The 20,805-nt window shown below is 38.9% G+C and overlaps 1 protein-coding gene across 1 annotated transcript in view; it reads left to right on the top strand.

Annotated features, from left to right (window-relative positions):
* LOC124159717 overlaps positions 1-20,805 on the top strand; it is a 236,767-nt gene that overhangs the window by 123,729 nt on the left and 92,233 nt on the right. The gene's annotated exons all lie outside the window — the stretch shown is intronic.

Genomic DNA, 20,805 nt, shown 5'->3' with positions numbered 1-20,805 from the left:
TGCAAAAAAACTGACGTTGGTGATATGGTTGTATCAGAAAACTTGTAAAATCAATGCAGAAAAATTCCTGTTTCTAAAGTATAAAAATACTGACGAGAAATTTTCAAATTTGTGTTGAAAGGAAATAATGAAAACAGCGTCTGCTTTTATAATGCGAAAAATTTTAAAAATGATCACGCAAGTTTTTCAAGTCTTAATGAACGACTAATACTTCGTGATAGATTAAAAAGTAAAATTTGTTGTATTCAACAATATTTATTTAAAGACTCGACCGGTTTCAAAACTTTTTCGGTAAACCAACTAGTCGTTCACACCCAGTATTTCCGTGCCCGTAAGAACCGGTTGTTCACCTGCAGAAAGGTTTCTCGGGTTTTTCATCTGATAATTTGCTCCATGTCTCCCGACGTTTCGAAGAGCGACTTGCTCTTGATCTTCGGGTGATCTTCAAAATCATTCTGAATCGACTTCCTCTTAATCCTCGGGAGATCTTTTGAATCATTCATAAGATCCCCTGAGGATGAAGAGAAAATCGCTTTTCAAAGCGTCGGGATACATGGAGCAAATTACCCTTGGAAAATCCGAGAAACATTTCTGCAACTGATACGCCGAGAGAATCTATGATCCACTTTTTCACCTCTTGTTAATTACCTGAAAAGTTTGAAACCGGTTGATTCTTTTTTAAATACTGTGTGGAATACAACAAGAGTTTACTTTTTAATCGATCATGTAATGATAAAAAGTAACCTCGCAAGCCATTCATTTCAGACTAGTACTTCACTTAAGAAGATCGGTCGTGCGAGAGTGATGCTACCTCTGGACTGTTGACATTTTTAAATTTTGCGAGCGACAGTCACCGCGCTGACGGGACTCCCATCGCCACCATTTCTGACTGCGGGTAGTGTGCGGGCGTCGGTGAAAGTCCTCTGGGTGTGCTGCGGAATAATGTGGACTGAAGCGATGGGAGGCGCGGTTGGCTGGGGACCCAAAGTGTGGCCTATTGGGGTTCTCGCTTTAAAGGGTATGAGGAGGGTAAGGGTTTTAGCCTCCACTTCGTGAGACAGCGGATTGAGGGTGGGTGGGTGGAGGGAGGATGGGTGGATCCAGGGTTGGGCGGCTTAGGGAGTCGGTGATTAATCTCCAACTCCCCCTTTCTCTTGAAATCCTCGCGTGGTGGAAGAGAAGAAAAAAAAACACACTACGACTCCATCCCTCCATGGTGAGGCGTTGAATTTATTTCGTCATCATTATTTACTGTTTTAACCGAATTGACTGGCGGGTTATTCAGCAGGAAACGGTGCATTAACTTATCCCTTTTGCATTCATCTTTAAAACTTTCTTGTAAGAATGTTTTGCATTTGTTTTGGCCATTAATCTTTCATACGTCATGTCCAACGTACTCCATCTGTTTCTTTTTGTGCGTGTTCAGTGTTTGGTATTTTTCAAATTGCTAACATAGAAAATTCTGATGAAAATGGATAGGTTGGAGCATAATTATCTCACCGTTTAAGCCTGTTTATACCTATGCCTACCAAAGTGTTTCATTATACTATCTGTCCAAAACTTTCATGAGTAATTACGATCTTATTTTTGAACGAGAGTTAATTGCGAAGCTTCCGCTATTATGGACGTCAAACTATGACCTGTGGGAGTGCCCAGTAATGAACTCTCTACTAATTAAAGGATGAATACCATGGAAAATTATTGACGAGTATATGAAGCAATTGTTTCCTATCCCAAGTTTTTCATTGTATGAGCTTCAGTTGGAAAGTATGTAGGTTTGAGGTAATAAATAGATGTTACAGATTGGAGAGTGCAAAATGTATTTTCGTTTATAACTGACAATTTGTAATTGGCTAGGGTAGAAAAATAGATCCTCGTACCATCTTGTTCTGCACAAATCGAACAGAGCTAGGTTTTTTTAATTGGTCGACCCTCTCTCACAAGCATACCGTAATCAATGCATGCGAAAATTCTTTTGCACATTATTGCTTGTATAATCATGTATATTTCCGGGTTATATGTTTACATCAATGAAATGTTTTTAGTGGCTTGTAGCATATTCGATAGGTTTCATGACAAGTTGCATGGGAGTACTTTTTAATTCTCATTTTCCGTTACTTTTCCGTTATTTTACGTTTTACGAACAACAACCTAGCCACCATTTGGGTTCATAGTTTCTACAGAGTGTTGAGGACTATGTTAGAGATATTTACCTGTTCTACTACAGCTATTATTCAACATATTATCATCGCTTATTCGTGAGTGAGTTGTAAAATTTAACTGTGACAAACTGCTCAAAGGCAGTTGAAGGCTCTACGTCGAGATAAGGCAGAAACATTCACATGTTTCTGAAAGCCATTCGAGCGCAAACCATTTCTCGACGCAATATGCTTATGTTTCTCAGGATAAATCGCAATTATCCGTCTTTCAAGGTGTTATCTATTTAATGAGGAACGCAATGTTGTGACAATACCAATTCTTGACTTAATTGGCTGCCAAACGGTTGTCCCGGCAACCGACGACGGCAGTAAATAAATATCATCATTGTCTATTCGCACTAATTCCCGCTTTACCGTATCCTCATTCTTAAATAAAGCCTTTACTTAGTCACTCCGTCTTGTGGCTGGAAAAGAGGATGGTTATACAGTGAGAGATTAGAAGGGAGGAGGGGAAAGAGAGAGGCTTTCCTTGTTATTGTTGTTTCCAGTCGAGCGGCCCAGAATGGGGGAATTAGCGCAAGACTGACGCCCGGGATGAGGCGGCAGACGCCGCGGCATTTTGAAGGGAGGGTGCGGGGTGGTTTTATCACGGCCCTATGGGAGAGGAACGGCATTTTACCATCACTCCCGTGAGTTGGTTGAGTGTGAGGCGGTGAGGGCGGAAGGAAGTGGGGGATAGAAGAGTTGCTAATCTTCCTTCTTCACCATAAATTCTCATATTGGTCATTAATCACGCCGTCGAAAAATAACGGGCCTGTCCTCTATTTTTTACGCCCCCCCACCATCCATCCACCTATTTATCTCCTCGTCCTATATCTCTCTTCTTTTCCGCTACCAAAAAATGGGATGGCTCACGTCGTATATATTTACAGTCGCATGTATATACAGTGGCGGATACAGAGAGGAGCCAGAAATATATTCTGTGCCCAATACACCGTGCGAAGTAATGCTGTTGCAGAAATCTGGCATGGAACAAAATTTGCAAGTAAGGTGATCAGACGTCCGTGTTGTCCTTTTGAGTTGTTCGTGCGGTGTCCGGGCAATTTTTTTAAGAAACGGAAACTGTCCTCCATTTTGATAATCATGATTGTATGAATAGTAAATCTGGTTAAAGCCATTCAGAACTTCTCAAAATTTCTGAATATTTCTTCAGCATACCGGGGAACAATACAAATTCAGAAAGATTATTTTTCTAATTTCATATCATAGGAATTCCGATAAAACAAATTATAAAATTGCCTCAGTAAAAATTTATGACAAGAGTTCCGATAAAAATGCAAAAATTGCTTGAAAAAATTCGATCTACAGAAAAATTTACAAAATCATAGTGCAAAAAATTTTTATTGTTCTTATTTATGGAATTGTCTTTATTTTTCACGGGTCCCATTGTTCTCCCTTAATCCTCATTTTTATAGGGTCCTGTCCCCTTTTTCTCCTCATGGCATTCTGTCACTATTTACAAGCAAGTCGAGTGTGGAAATGAATTGGTCATTGGTGCCGGCAGAAACGATAAATATATGATTTAGTGTCTATGCAATGATTTTTACAAACTAATGAGTCTACAAGCCCTCACAGATGAAGAGAATGCCAATATGTGGCATAATTGCCAAGCTATATTTTCTATTTTACTTGATTTATTACTGCTGTTAAGGTTTTCGTCATTTTGAGTTTTGATTTTGCCTCCACCTCTGGGGTATCCAATTTACTCCAGATAAAATGGTAATATTGTTCAGTTGTCGAATGCATATTGGAGAGGGGAGCCCCGAAAAACCAATTTACTTTAAATTTAAATAAATGTTGGTTTTCAATACTTAAATCTTTAGGAAAATAAGCAATAGAATAACCTTTATGTGCTATTACAAGTCTAGAAATTCTCAAAATACTCACTATCTCCCGGACTCCACTACTGCTGGGAGATTACCCTCGGTATTCCCCAAATATCCCTTACCTTTCCCCTGCCCTTGATCCATATATACATATATTATACATATGTATACATACAGTGGTGGTATACATATATTTATTGGTGTGGTCGAACGCTTGAAAAGTGTGGCGCCACGTTTTTACGTCACTTAACGGAAAGCTCCCAAGACCATGCTGCATTACCGACTGTAAAATCGTTGATTCCGGGAAGTTTTTTATGCGGAGCATGTTTTTTTTTGCTCCTGTCGGCGAAAGATAAGAAACGCGAATGCAAATTGCGTGAGCGAAAATGTTCTGGCGATTTCTGGAGAAAAGATCTGGATGAGAGAGGGTTGTAGGAGTAATGGTTGGACGGCCATCGCACTCAAATCGGCGCTGGACGCGTTTACCACCGAAGGATATGCAGATTTTCGTCAAATGCTTAGGAGCTTTCAGCCTCTGCTCTTCACTCGCTGGACAGAAAGAAAACATAAGCCGAGAAAATGTTTCGAAAATGGGAAATCCTGTGGAATAGTAATTTTGGGAAGAAGATTTAAGGGAAGAGTAGAAATTTATCCCGTATTCAGTGCACCGTGCGAAGTAATATTGTTGAAAGCTGGTATGGAACAAAATTTGCAAGCACTTCGAGTATGAAAATCCATAAGTTATGCATGCCGCCAATAATTATGGAAATATTATCTTGTGACTATGGAGTGATGATTACAAATTCTTCATTCCACAAACTCTCATTTATGAAATGCATGCCATTACGGGCATCACTTCAAAGCCCTCTTTTCTATTTTTCCAATTCATCATTGTTACCTTCTTTTACCCGTTTTTTTATTTTGAGTTCAAATTTTAAGGCAAAATCATTCAATTATTTGGGCTTAATATCTTCATGTTCTTTCAGGAATTACGCGCAAAATAATTTAACTTCATAGTAAACCATGCAAGCAGGAGATATGAGTAGAAAACGAAAAAAATAGAAAATAAGCTCTTAATTTCGAGGTGATTTTCTGGGAATTTTAACTAGAAGAAATTGTTCTCGTTTTTTTGTGTAGATAATTATTTTCAGACCCATCCTTTGCAAAAATAAAAATAAAATTAATCATGCGAATCATATTTAGTTTAGCTGTCTTACAATTTTTAACTCCTGAATTTGAACTAGCATTATAAAACTCATCCTTGTTTTCCTTTGCCCCCATCATCGCTGTAAGTATTTATGTTTTTTATGCGAATCACTGGTCGGGGAAAATTGAAATGTCAAAGACCTAGAGAACCATGAAAAGAAGAAAAGTTCAATGGGATTACTTTTCAGGTGGTCTATAAATAAGCTCTGCTTGAATGAGCCATACAGTTTAAATCTTATACTACATATTAAAATGAATAGACAAAGACATTCACAGATTTCAGAAAGCTTTAGTACTCAGAGCTTTAATGCTTTAGTAAGTATAATATGTTTGAGCCTCACCGTGAGAAATAAAGTGTTTGAAAAATGCTTTACCGAACATTTTATCTATGCTTGTACGACTCGCGAGAACTATACTCTGTGGACAGATTTTTACGGTAGATGGAACCGTGATACAGAGCCAGCGCTAGCGTGAAAATTGGCTTAAAAAATGAAGCCCCGCAAAAATTTCCGTAAATTCATCCGGAGCGGAAGCTTTATTTCTTCCCTCATTTTACTTTTCTCTAATCCTTTCATTCATACTGTTTGTCTGCCTCGCAGTTTAAAGGGTGAAGGTATTTGAGTGAAGTGTCTTAATGGGCACAGTGCACATCTGGGCAGTAGAGGCCATAGATTCAAAGGCTTGGTTTAATATTTTCTTCATTTAAATGATTGTTTTAAGCTGATAAAGATGCATATTGGTATCATTGCATAAGTTTTTTATATCATCTTAAACCAAAGGAGAACCTATGTATCGTAAAAATTGATCAAATGAAGTGAAAATCTTCTCATTATTTTTGCTATCATTCCCAAAATTGATGTAGGTATTCAACATTACCACCATAGTAAGACCTCTCTGTCAATTATAATGATTAGCAGTTATTTGGTCTTCACCTGGATGATAGCAAATAGCATGTTTGAAGCTATGAAATTATACTATTCCATCATCCTTAGGGTTTTTAAGCTATTTTTCTGTCATGTTAGTCCACTTAATCGATCAAGTTAGCGTAGAGGAAACAATACACCTGCTTACGCTCTTTCGTCAGCATCGCAACGAAAATTCTATAGAAGTTAGCATGCGGTGCAACTCGCGTGAGGTGATTATTGCGCCCTAAGCTTGCATTAAGGCCAACAAGTTGGGAGATATTTTTAGTTTTATTTTTCATTTGTAGAAAAAACGTCGCATGTTGAAGGGGAGGGCATGGAAACACTAAGTACAGTTGTGTGAAAAACTCTCGGGCCTTCAGCTAGGTTAGAATTGTTTCCCTACCGACGTTTCAACAGTAATCATTACCTCAAGATGACAACACACTGACATGTTAAAACGCTGGCATAGATCCAGCCCTAACCTCGATGGAAGATCTAGAGCAGGGGTTCCCAAACTGGGGGTCGCGCCCCCCTGGGGGGGCGTGGACAAAGTCCAGGGGGGGCGTGACACCCAAATGAAATAAATAAAAAAATTACAATTTTTTTATTTATTTCATTAATAAAACAATAATTTCCTCAGATCTTTGAAATAAATTCTTTCTAAGTTTTCATAATTGTAATCTTTCCATTCTGCGCTACCGCATTCATCAGTGAACAAAAAAATCTACCTACTCACCGTATCAAGTAGGCACATACTTGCACGAGTACAAGTACTTGTGAAAGTAGGAGGTGGTATGTACGGCAACGTGGAAATAGGGTATTGCAAAATGGAAAGCTGGTATGTGTAGCGGGGGGGGGGTGGTGTGGCACAAAAAAGTTTGGGAACCCCTGATCTAGAGGTTTTCACCGACCCATTTCACCGGGAAAATTATAAGTCACTTATCATTCTGAAATTATCCATAAAACCGGAAGGGGTGAAAAAATTAACCAAAAACGGAAAAAACACTCAATGCGCTTGCTCTCACGAGCCGAAATCCAGCTATAGTGTCCAGCGGGTATGATGGAATGTCACGGCAGCATCGTGGGATTTCCATTTGATGCTTTATAGGTAGAAGAGAGACCTTAGTTTCCCTCGGGTCGGAATGCTACCGAATACCGTCACCAGGGAAAAAGATAGTGGGGGAGAGAGGCATGGTGAGAAATTTTCGCGCAGTTTGTGCATGTACTAGGCTCACGGTCGAAGAAATTAGGCACGAATATTACATTAGAGGATTCCTAATTCCGCCGCTAGAATTGTTATCGCTACGCGCGCATTCATACTTCAAAATCGCCACTCGCTACACTACCAGTCATCTATAAACAATTTTCACGAAGAAATGCACGGTAATAATATGTAACCGAGACGATAAATCATACAAACCACAAATTTAACTCATGCGAGACGATTGTCGACTAAAAAAGACCATTTCCGCCTCGGTTAATGGCGAAAGTCACCCTAAACGAGCGACATCTCTCTAGTGGCGCCGCCGAAAAAAATTGGCACGAAACTGCAACAGATATAACGCTTAACCGTCATGTTCTTGGGTCTCCTTTAATTGAGTCCCCTTGGAATTAGGGATTCTCCGTCTCTATGTAGCTTAGCTCAGAATCGCACCATGTGTAGTGGCTGTGTAGATTCAAAGAAGGGGAAGGGAGGGCCATTAAGGCGCGGAGGGAGAGTTGGCGCGATCCGCCATTAATCCAGCCCGCCAATTCGGAGCCGGTGGCAGCACTGTTGCGAAGGCGAAACACGTGCGAGCGGGCGGAACGTTGGGCATACGGATTCCCTGGGGTGACTGAATGAGAGCAGAGGATGGATGCGAGTGAAATGGAAGCCGAGGAGACAGATGCAGATGGAGAGTGGATGTCTGGTGGTTAAGAGAGACAGAGAGGTTAGGTTAGGTTAGGACGTCGTGGTGAAAGAGTTCAGATTGAGAAATTTTCGTGGAGTGGAGTCGAGGTGCATTGTTAGGCCGAAATCGGGGTGCCTGAAGAAAGACACTGTCTTCGCGAAAGCTTTTACCTTCCAGTCTAGCGTTATGAGTTCTTGGGCATTTTGAGTAAGAAAGTTACGGACAGATTGGGTTGCTTACGCTATAGGTAAGGGGTGGGAAGGAGTGATGGAGAGAGATACGCTATCGCTATTATCTTGTTCTCACAGAAAGGTGTCTACAGAGCCAGAGCTTAACGTTCCATGCGACGGATGGAGTTCTGTTCTGCACTCGAGGTACTGTCTACAAAGCAGACTCTGAAAAATCTCCACCACCAATGGGCTATAAACCTGGACCCACTAGGTTGGAAGTTAACCACCACTCTTGCCACCACACCTACCGATCCGCAGAAAATAAACACAGTTGTGCCAAACTTTAAGTGCTTTATCACCAAAAAATATCAAGCACGGCTGAGACGGTTTCTGAAAATTCTTTTCCAACTCCAAAATTTGAATCCAAGCACTGGAGATGGGAGTCCGTCTGCTCATTTACGAAAGGGACAACGGCCCCCTCCGCAGTTCACTTCGGTGAAATACTGGGAGCACAAATTTTCCTATAGTTCCCTCGTCTGTGGACTTTCACAATCTCTGACATTATAAAGTTGAAAGCAGCCCCGAAAGTACTAATCCTCATCTCTTACTGATCAACTTTCATAAATAATACTCTTCCAGTCCGAAAATCGTCGTCAACGCAGTTTATTAACCGTTATCCACGGTAGTTCAGATGTATGAGATCTGGTGTTTAGAAGAAACTATATCATGTTTAATACTCAGTCAGGTAGCCTGTCAGATTTTTAAGAGCCTTATCCGGTGTTCAATCTGAAAAAAATCATCTTTATTACAGGTACGCTATGGCGGCTTTCCTCATCATTGAACTGTTAAATAGTTAGGGCGATATTCAGTCTAGGCGTATTTCAGCCAGTTTTGGGAATCGGTAATGCTTGAAGAAGTCAGTCAAGTCACTTTAAAGTAAGGCATGGAAATATTGCCGTAAGGCCATTTGAGTTAAAAAGCTGATGAATATCATGCGTTAAAATAGCATGAATGTAAAAAGAATGGCAAAGGCGCGTGATAAATGCATCAACTGGATAGCGAGCTTAAGGAAAACTGCGATCAATTCTTGGAGTGAATGTGGAAATAAAATTCACTGAAACGTATCGATGTACTCCTTGGTTTAAGCCACTGTTTTCAATTTTCCTCATGATTGCAAATTATTTATCGCGGAGGGACTATTCCCTTGTTGGGAAATGAGTGGGTGGGTAAGAAAAAAGCATAGGGAGAAATTAACACCAATTTAATGTTTATTTTTGTATGTATCTTTTTAATTCGTGGGAACTACTTTGTCATTGTCCAAAGTTGAATTTTTACCCGTAAACCGATGGCATCAGTTTGAGGTCTTGGCTTTGTTGCAGCAGCTAGCTTGAATGTGTCATAAAATTGCATTGACATATTCTCCCCAAAGTCTCAATGATCTCAATATTTTTGTCCACCGGAGATGGAAAAAATTTCGCATTCTTTAGCCGGGATGGTGTGTACTCTGTTGTTCTTTGTGGTTGATAGATTGTGTGCGCTAGCCGGAGGAAAAGCGTACCGCGGGTGGTCCCAGATTGGTTCCGAGAATTAGGACACACAAGTGCGAGGCACTTGTTTCGCAAAATCCAAGCATATATTTTTTTCCATGGTGACCTTCACCTCTTAAACTGGTGTAAAACTCAGTCCAAAATGTTCGTAATTTTGGGTTCTCCTCAAAATTTTCATTAGGTCAAGAGACTTACAAAATCTCATTTTCTTTTGTGTGTGCGTGTTAGAAAAAAGAAATAACGTTCCGTTTCCCGTGTCAGTAACTGTGTATGCACCCTTGACGTGAGCAGGGGAGACATTTTATGCATGGTTGGAATTGCAGTTTTTCTGTGACTGCCGTGGAAAAAATAACTTGCGTCACTGAATTTGAACGCCTCGTTTCTCTCGGAGATGACGTGTTTTTCGCATTCATTTTTCTCGCGAAGAGTGTTCGTGATTTAGGTGTTTGGATTCGGGAAGCCGTAAAACTCTGTACGCTCTGCTGCCGTGAAATATCACCTACGACCCTGGAGCATCTGATATTCCCACTGGCTAAGTTGCATTTTAAATTTTACTTATTCTGCTTGTGTATTCGTATCCTACGTTAAGGGAGGTTTGTGGCAAACGATTTGTGGCGTGCAACAAACAATCAAATTTTTTAATTCAACCATTCTACATAATAACATTTAACTGTTTTATAGCTACAATGATAATAAATCACTATACTTTCCCACACTTTTTCCATTTTGCGTCATTAATCGATTTCTACGGTTCTTAATAATTTTCATGAGTTAAATTTACAACCTACCATCTTTTATATATAAAAACACGGGCTTGATGTAAAACTATCTTTTTAAAACGACGTGGAATCGTTGAAGTCGATGAAATAGAGAAATGTGATAGTGTAGAAGTGTTCTAGGGTATTTGTTATCATGGTGTATTTTACTTAACCCCCAAAGAAAAACCTTACTGCATCAGAGCCTACATAGCAAATCAATCAGCATCTCGGCATGAGAACTATCTTAAAAAAGTCTATAAGTGTTTTTGTATTTTCATTGCATAGATTATTCATAAAAAGTACACAAAAATATATGTATAAATGGACGGTATTTTTTCTTTATCTGTCTACGCAGGGACTTTTATCTTTGCATTTTTATTGCCACTTGATTTGTGTCTTTCTGCTTGGGTTTCATGGTCAATATATTTTATTTCCCATCAATTTAAGATCTTGGCACTTTATTCAATGAATTTGTTCCAGAAAATCCGCAAAATATTTTCCATGATTAAAAGAGTTTCAAAGCTACAAGACTGTCGTTGGAGGGGCATTTGTTTGGAAAATATTTTTGTACTATTCGAAAATGGAATTGTGAAACCAGATAACTAATTAATCATTTTTCTTATGCTTTACCCCCGGTGAGAACTAATTTGAATTTGAAATTGAAAAAATTTGTAGTTTTCACTGAGGGTGTGTCTCACGTCACATTTTTAGTGATAATCTTGCATATTATCCATGGCTGGGCTTCTATCGTTGCTGTCATAAAAATAGTTTCGATTGCTTTACATTTGATGTACATGATTTTTGAATGAAACTGGCAGACACAACCCATTCCATTGAATCAAAAGTCAAGCGTCTGAATTACACCTACGTGAGAATTTAGCTGGCGTGTGACTGGGTCAGCAAGCTGTACTTACCCGCTAAATGCGTCAAGGTGTGGTTTTAAAGATGCGGCATCATGATAAATTTTAGGCTTGTAAATTTCTCATATGCTCCCACACACTGCTTATTTTTACTACCATCCTGAATCATACGAAGAAAATTTCCTCTGATCCAAACACCAGCTTGTAAGAAAAATTATGAATTATGAATGAGATCATCTTCAGCGGTGGCGAATTGAATTTTTTTCTGAGCCTTAATATGAAATGTAATGGAACAGCCGTGAAATTCCATATTTTAACCGCGCGCGCGGTGGATATTTGCAAATCCTTTGATTCTGATGTGAGATAAAGTGCACTTTCAGGCCCGTCACTTTGATGGCATTCTCCGTTGAATATATCTGCATTTGAAATTTCCGAACCTCCTCCACATTGAAGGAACTGAAAGCCCTGGAGAGAAAATGGCTCGGGAAAAGTTATTTATGTCACAAAAAAATGTAAAATTCTTCATGAAATGTATTTTAAACGTTCTAGGGGATTCACTTGAATGTGCGAGGCATTCACCTCCTACAATTCTCAACGCATCATTATATGTTTCTTTTTTTTTTGCTCCAGCCCATGGTGTCGAAACACTCTCAAGTCTTTTGGCCCTGGAGCTAAATGGAGAAAGGTACCTGAGTGCCAAGGAGGCGGAAGAGGACTGGGAACGAGTAGAGAAGATGCTTAGAGATTGAAAAAGACGGGAAAAAAATAAATAAATGGCGGTTTAAGAGGGTTTCAAGTGAAATGGAGGGGAAATGAGAAAGAAATTGCTCGGAAGTAAGGGGAGAATTATGGAAATTGTGAAGGGGCGATGAGAAAAATTGAAAAATGTCGCTTTAATTTCTGTCATTAAATAGATATCTCCCCGCCGTTGACAGCATTGCTTTGAAAGATTTAATCATGGAAGTCACACACGTGCTGAAGGATAGGAGGTAATCTCCGCTCTGAAACTTTCTATCTATTGGTAATTTATATCTCCATTGGATAAAAAACACCTATTTCAACGTAAATTTTGAGTCGGTATTGTTTAGCAGTGTACATCCATAAACGATTACCTTGACGCATCATAGCGGAAAAAATGAAAATATGTATTTATTTCAAGTTAGACGATTTCGGGTCATGAAACCTAAAGCACTACCTTTTTGATTATTGGCTATTAATGCGTTTGTAAACAAGTTTTTCAACGTTATATCTATTTGCTTAGCTAATTGATGCATTTAAAAGATTAGGCTACTTTATATAGCATCTATTATTTGAATGTTAGTGAAACGGATATGCATATATAATTCAGTTTTTGTGGAGCATTTTACAATTTTCATTTTAATTATTTACAGTGTCTTCTCTAGAAGGCGAAATTTAAAAAAATCGAAGGAACATGTAGATTTAAATATTGAATTAAGTTCATTTACTTCAGTATACTTACCTATGATGTTATGTTTACTTTATCAATCAATCAATGGTTATCAATCTTTTATTAAAATCTCGCATTACCTTCAAATACTTCTGTCTCTGAAGATTAAAAAAATTCCGACGTTCAGGAGCAGAATAGTTCCCTTAGGCTCTTGGTGCCATCCTTGTTATCTAAGATCCACATCATCATCCATGGCAAAAGTCCCCATGAATACTTCTTAAACTGTATCTCCAGCCTCACTGCCTTAAATCTCGGTGTGCATAATCAAATCAAACCCTATACTTATATATAAACGTACTACGGCCGTTTAATAGTTGAAAGAATAAATTCCCAAAGGACGTACTCTTTGGCCGATCTTCATCGTTTGCAACCAGACTTATTACAAACAGGACTACGGTACTACGATGGGTAATTCACCCTCCCACTTCTTTCCTAACGTGTTCATGTCCTTCTTGGAAGAACAGTGCCGTTAAAAATTCCCCTACTTCCCACGGATCTAGTATAATGGTTACACTTATGAAATTATCGCTGTTTATGACTCTGAAATACTTAGAGTATGGACTTGGGGAATTTATTTCTTTCAACCAAAGAAACCATTATTTTCTGCATTCATATTTGAAGAATTTGGCTGTGGTTTGTGCCAATTCTCAAGCAGTTTGGAATTTTTTCTTATCCTCCCTGATCGCTCGGCTACATCCCATCTCTCGCACAATGTCTTGTGGAACATCATCCTTTAAGTTCGCTTTTGACGTTGATATTTAGAAGATGTGACAATTTTGACCCGAGCAGTTTTCAGGTATGAGTGTTTTTAAGTCGGAGGAGGTCTTGACGTGATTCGCTGGTATATCCGTTTGAGAAACCAGCGAAGAACCAGAAATGTTGAGTGACAGAGGTACGGGAAAGAATATGAAGTTGGTGTGGAGGAAGACGGGGAAATATTTGGAAGGGGGGCCTAATGTGGAGCGGTATCTCTCATCTGCGGGAAATCGCTTCGCTATACATTCCCCAAGGTTTCTGGAGGAATGATTTGAGAAGATTTCGACGGCGATGTTCGTGAAAATCTAGTCTCCCGGATAAACTCTCCTGGAGAGCATTTCTCCTCTTTGGAAGTGCAAGTCGAAATTGGGCGGGATAAGCCTGCCATTCATTACGTACGTGGCTTGACCGCGACAATTTGGAGTAGATAATGGAGAATGAGGAAATCTATCTTTTGTTGTTTTCAACTTGAGGCGTTTTATTTCCCTATAATCATGGTTGTTTTATTCATGACTTGCCAGTAATTATATCTAAATGAGAGTGTAATTAAAAACTCTTGGTAAAAAAAGTTTCTCGAATTTTTTATTTAAAATGAAGACATTTTACCATGCGAAGCAGCAAACTGTAGATTCTAAGAGAGGCAACAAGGTAGAAGTGAGCCTAAATATGTTCAACATGTTCATATCGCTTTAATTAGGCATTTATGTTTCTACTTAACCTTTTCTCAAGTTCTTTTGGTTATAATCATTAAGCGCACATGATGATCAGGAGCCTAAATATTTAATCCCATCTGCTCTGCCTTCAGCATTTTGTAACTGATTTCTCCGATCCATAATTAAGGGAAATGCACATATTAAAGTCAGAAATTGGAGATAAAAGAATGTCTTTATTTAGGTTTTTTATGTTTTGAACAATAAAGTTAGTACATTTTAATCTTACTTCGAAATAAAATGGTATATACCTGATCTTTAATGTATTACTCCCTTGAACTTCTGGGAATTGGTTTTCGATTAATTTATTTAATGGCACCAATTTTATTGTCATGATGATTGACACTAATACAGCATTATATTGGCCTTAATCTAGTAACTTTTATTTTTTTCTGCAGGTAGTTCATTTGAATACTTTTTTTGCTGTGAACTTTGACGACACGCTGGCTATTCTTGCGAACATCTCGTCCACTGGAATGGATCGGCGCTCTTAAGCACGCATTGTTTTGTCCATTAAAAAAATGTCACCTGTCCGCCCAGCAGTCTTTTCATTCACAGCTTATCAACCCATCTACATTCGCTTTCTCTCGTCAAGGCCAAGTTGAATGTTAATCAAGCGCGACCGTGAGACCGAATATTCCGGGCATATCGTCGTCGCTCCGCCGCGACACCAGATTAGCGAGGTCCGCTGTCATTCAGTCAACCGAGTGGTGTGTGGGTACCACTGGAAAATCTCCGACGGAACTTTTGGGTTTGAGAGGCAGCCGTGGGAGGCAGACGGGAGAGATGATGTCGAGGAATGTAACGAGTCCTCTCTGTCTTTGACATCTGACCAACGGGTTCATTATGCATTCATATCCTTGGCTTCGAGACGATCGGTCACGGATTTATTCCCACCGAACGAAATCACGTTTTCTTACAGGCAGTACAGCTAGCTTTTTGCCTGAGAAAGGGAGCAAGTTATATCGTTGCGTAGCGTTTATGTCCGATATGTCTGGCTCAAGTGTTTCATCTTTACAAGATCCGTAAAATTTGATCACTCCTAGGCCTTTGTTTGTGCCATTACCTGAGGACCAATGATAGTGGTATTAAATTTGTACCTTTTCCTTTCAATTGAGCGACCGGGGGTAGCTCTCATGTATGACATTCAATCCTAAATGCGTTTCAATGTTATCTTGGTAGTGGAAGATACATAAAAAAAAATATATACTAGCTGGACACGCGGCGTTGCTCAGGAAGGATATTACCCCGAGAAGTGGGAACCCTAGAACTTGGATTTCATGGTCAAATAGAAGGATTTTTATGTATTCGCTATTAGTGTGTCAATAGTTGTGCCTACCCAACAGGATATCAAACTGCAGAAGTTTTAGGATGTGACGTAGCAAACGGTAATGAGAAAACGACACATTGGACGCAACCAAATGTAGCATCACTGGGTTCGAGAGCATTAAATGTTTAGTATTAAGTTTTATTAGTTATTATTTAGTAAGCACTTATAATATTAAGTTTGGTTGCTATCCGTGCCACCCTATGGAAACTCATAACGGACTGGCAAATAGACATCCTCTTTTATATGTATAGATTTATATAAATTATTATGGCTCACTTTACAAAAAAATCACGTTCTTTATATGATATTTGTAAGCCATAGGATCTTAAATTTAAGTTTAAGTAAATGTGAATTACAAAAATCCCTTCAAAATAACAAATTTAGCGCTTTATGCAGCAAATAAAGGCTTCTCATATTTTCCATTGCATGATGACTGGGCAGGTTCTATGTTGCGAATATTTGGATCTTTTCCTAATAAAATCTACTAGAAAGTCGTTTGATACAATGCAGAAAGTTGAAAATGAAGCATTCCATTTTTTACACAACAAAACTATCAAGTTATGATGAGTGAACTTGATAATGTTGTTGTAACAACGAGGCGAATTCGAATAAATCCAGAGGAAATATTGCAATGCTTCCTTCGACTTATAAAAAAAAGTTCGATCAACTAGTCTAATTAAGAGCTAACAATTGTGTTAACAAGAATCACTGTGGCATCAAAATTTCTCTCTTCAAGCAGCACAAGTGTTTTATACTATGGTAATATACTGAGGAGTTTTATATTTATATTTGGAGATAGGAAAAAAAACAATATAGTAATTCAGATATCACATAAAAAAGAACGTAGCCACATTACCTTGTAATACATATGTGGATCCAGGCGGATTCCCTGCGGTACACGCCTCCCTGATCGCGCGCGGTGCAGAGGCGTGCATTTGAATCGTAAATGCCGGGCATGTCACGTAGATGGAGTGGACCGTTTCGTCCCCAGCGATTGTCTCGATCGCGTCTCATGAAACTACGGCGAGAGTTCACGGATCGGGCGTGATTACCTATCTACAAGCCTCATACCGTTGAGGTGTGTGTGTCCTGACAAGCCGTTCTCCCATTGCATTCGCCTAAGAATTATCGCCGGCTAACCGCCCTCATCCCACCGTCTAAGATACCTACCTGAATCCGTCGATTCCACGTGAATGATTGCGGAATCAAATTAACTGCCCGCACTGACGCTAGTTACCCATTTCTCATCATTCCCCCCCCATTCCTCTTCTACACAATCAATGCCGACCCCTAAGGCTGCTTATCAAGCGGGCAGTCTCAGATCGGTGGTTCCGCATGTATCACTTGACATCCGTTCCTCCTTTGCCCTTTGACCTATTGATCATATTACTTTCATTCATGCATTTTGATAGTGGGGTAATGGCCTGTTTATAGTGGTGTCTGGTGCTGAAGACAAGCTACATATGTGCTCCTTCCCTTCTCTCCCTTCACCCACGCAACTGCCTTCTCCTCCTCTCCCATCTTCACCATCAAAATGAAATGTGTGGAGAGTATTGTTGTTACACTTAACCATTCCTGTGACACGGTATTTTTTGCTTCTGTCGTAGGTGTTTAGTCTGGGGCTGCGTTTTCTCCCGATTTTCATCCCATGGAGTTTCGCGGAATCTGGGAATAAAGTGCCTATTTCCTAATTCAATTTTTGCGCGATTGGGCAATCGTATTGTTTATACTTGCTCAAACCTCTCGTTTAATCAAGCCCCAAGATTGATTGTCTCGTTGTTTTCATCGCCTATATTGCGTCATTTTCCCAAAATTTTACCCTTTAACACTGTTTTCAACGAAAATATTCGGCAAATGAGGAGGATGGAAGGAAAGAATAGGATGTTTAGATTGAACGAAAGGGATTCGTCCTTATTACGAATTTAAGACGTAAGTCTAAAAAAGGAAGGAAGGGTGACAGAATACTACTCAAACACATCATGCAAACCTAACTAAATCGGTAGAATACTTAAATAATTATATATATTACCTAATTCGAACATATTATAGCTTTTATTTTTCGCAAGTACCGAATGTTCCGTATTTTTCTAATTCCATGTCCCTCTGAAAACTATCAGGCTTTATTTATGCGTATTTTTTTGGATTAATTTATTGGTAATTATTCATCCAACGAAGGATCCAAAAGAATCTATATTACCACTTTTATGGTATTTTTCTTAAAATCATTTCAGTTGGAAGTAAATCACTACATAAAGCTCCGAAGCCGTAACAAAAATGGATAGAATATATTCATATTTTATATTTCTGTTCTTATTCTCTTCCAGTAATCGAAGACCTAACGCAATATTCTCTCGTATGCATTCACTCTGCGCAAACAATTGATTGAGGATAAAAAAGGGAGATTATATGTGATAAAAGTTCCTGTCTTATACTTGGGATCAGATTCCTCATTATGTGCACTGCGTGTTTCACGAGGAATATGCAATACTTCAGACAGTGATAGTGGAGACAATTTTCAGCATTTTTGTACCATAAACATGGGGTCGCAACTCCTTAGTTACTTAACTATGGCAACGCAAACATTTATTAGATGCACTTTGTAGTTGCCATGAAAATGGTTTTTCTTGGATATCCAGCTCTCGCGATATTTTATTTAGTTCTCTGGATTTGGGACATCAAATGATTCAGGTTGGATGAAAATGTGCAATTATAATTGTCTGAAACAATCTCAAAGTGGGTTGGATTGAGCAATCGTATTGTTTATACTTGCTGAAAGCTCTCGTTCATTTAAGCTCAAAGATTGATTGTCGAGATATTTTCTTCAAAAATTAAAATTGTTGAGGGAAATCTTGAGATTTTCGCAAACTTGGTCGATAATAAAGTGATGAGTTCTCTATTTGGTTACGGCGTCGTAAATCCCACGTATAATGATTACCTTTTTTCATGGATTTCACAATAAATTATGCTTTTATTAACGAATCATTGCCTGTAGCAATGTTTAGTGATATTGTTATGCACATTACTTTTTGCACAGAATCCGTTCTTACATTTTAATTTTGTAGGTTAATACTTATATTATTAGCATGAGTCGCATTTTTACATAGTTTTAGAAATGTCGCAGTGTCTGGTCAAGGTGTGTCACCGAAAATGAACCAACTCTCAGCTCAAATGCCAAGTTTTCATTAAAGGGTATCGATAGACTCTATACGCGTTTTGAGTATTTTTTTCTTCCTTTCTTGAGTACAAAAAAGGATCCCAAAGTTAGTACCATATCTAGTTTTCGGAAACTTCGCGTAATAGAAGGAATTTAGAAGAAAATAACAGATTTATAAGGGACATTTTAATGCATAAACCGTTAGGAATAACCTTTGATGCATTCTTTTTTGAAGTTCACTCAGCTACACTCTTTTACCTGTATTAATTTCGGATTTAGTTGCCACGCGAAAGCGCTTTTAATACCAGGGGCATGTCCTGTTGACTGGGTAGCCGGGAAATAGACGGTGCGCGGGAGTGCAGTCTGGTCTTGGAGCAGCAACAGTTGGTCTTATCCGAATGTTTTTGTCCAAAATACCCGCGGTTTTTCACTTCCGCGATGAAATTCACTCGCTCCCAACGAGGTTGTGCTAAAAAATCAAGACCTGCAGATGGATGAGAAAAATATTTTTGCGACAGCATGAGCGACCAACTTGTTATCAAACGAGTGTACTCTTGCTCCCTGTAGTATTTCGGGAAACTTTTCTAGACTTAAATTCAGGTGCATTTTTAGAGTTGCTTGTGTTATGATAAATTTATTAATTAAATTAAAAATTAATTTAAAAATGTGGGGTAGTGCAGAGATTGTTGTTTAGAAGTGAGTCGGAAAAATGTCTTAGAAGGAAAAATACTGGAAAGTTGGGGTGAATTTGAAGAAAAGAAAAAAAATGCAGAGAGGATTTAGGTACAAACATGTATTGTAAAATAATTAATCGCGAATGGAAAAGGGAACCTAATTCAAGGGATGAAAATAACGAATTAGAATAAGTATTAATGGGTAAATATAATTTAGACTCAATGTGGGGACTTCTTATGTTGTATTTGTTCAGTGGCGGATCTATGGGGACTATAGCCCCCCCTTGGAAATCCAATTTACACTAGATAGAATGGTAATATTGTTCGGACCCGCAATACTTCTGGGAGCTTACCCCATACTTAGCCCCCCCCCCTGTGCCTGTTCTTGATCCGCAACTGTATTTGTAGAGAATCATGTCCGAAAAGTTATCAAGGGGGTACGTCAGTGGTGCTTTCGACACGTTTACTGAGAGGAATATAATCACCTATGTTCATCACCGAGGCGTAATTTCTCGGATTAATTTGGCTTTCCACCGAGTTCATCTATACTGCCGCAACCAAGTTGTTCCATCAGCGACATCCGGCTCCACCCTCTCTGATTAGGAGTGAGTTACCTCTCTGCTGACCTTTGGTCATCATATCACAACCCTGATAATTTATCATAACGCATGCTTAGAAGCCGACGAGGATTCCCCCTTTGGTAGTTCCTTTGCTCTATTACCTCGCTACTTGTTTCCTTGAGTGTTTCTTCACGTGTCCTAAGCCATAAAGGAGAAAAATCCGTGATTCCTCCCTCGCTACCAGCCGATCATCTTGAGCTTGAAGGGTTAAAGAAACTATTTTACGGCATTCATAATCCTGTTAGTACGAACAGGCCGTTTTCCATTCAAATCCAAATGCATGTCTTGCCTAAAAATTGAGAAGAAACTAAGGAGGATGTTCTTCAATTCCCACCCTCAAAGAACCGCAGCTGGATATCTTCACGTTCTGCATAAAAGGTGAAAAACATAATCTGGAATCGATGTAAACTCTTAGATTTTATCAAGGAAATTTTTAAATATTTTGCCTAAAAATTTGCCTAGTATTTTATTCGTATCGTGCCGTATTGTAACCTCTTTACCATATCATTGGTTCACGGGTTCACTTCGTGGAATGGTTACGTGATAGAATACAAGATAAATTTTGTTATTTTCGTATAAAAACGTTTCTGGCTCGATTATGTGGAAGTTCGATATACATGATAAAAGAACACAAATGATAATTTCTACACTTTTAATTCGAATCTCAGCAACCAATAATGCTTTCAACACATTTTCTCATTTTCAAGGTG

The sequence above is a fragment of the Ischnura elegans genome, chromosome 5 (assembly GCF_921293095.1).
Source record: "Ischnura elegans chromosome 5, ioIscEleg1.1, whole genome shotgun sequence".
Lineage (NCBI taxonomy): Eukaryota > Metazoa > Arthropoda > Insecta > Odonata > Coenagrionidae > Ischnura > Ischnura elegans.
Note: the sequence above shows the minus strand (reverse complement) of the source record. Positions and strands in the feature narration are given on the sequence as shown.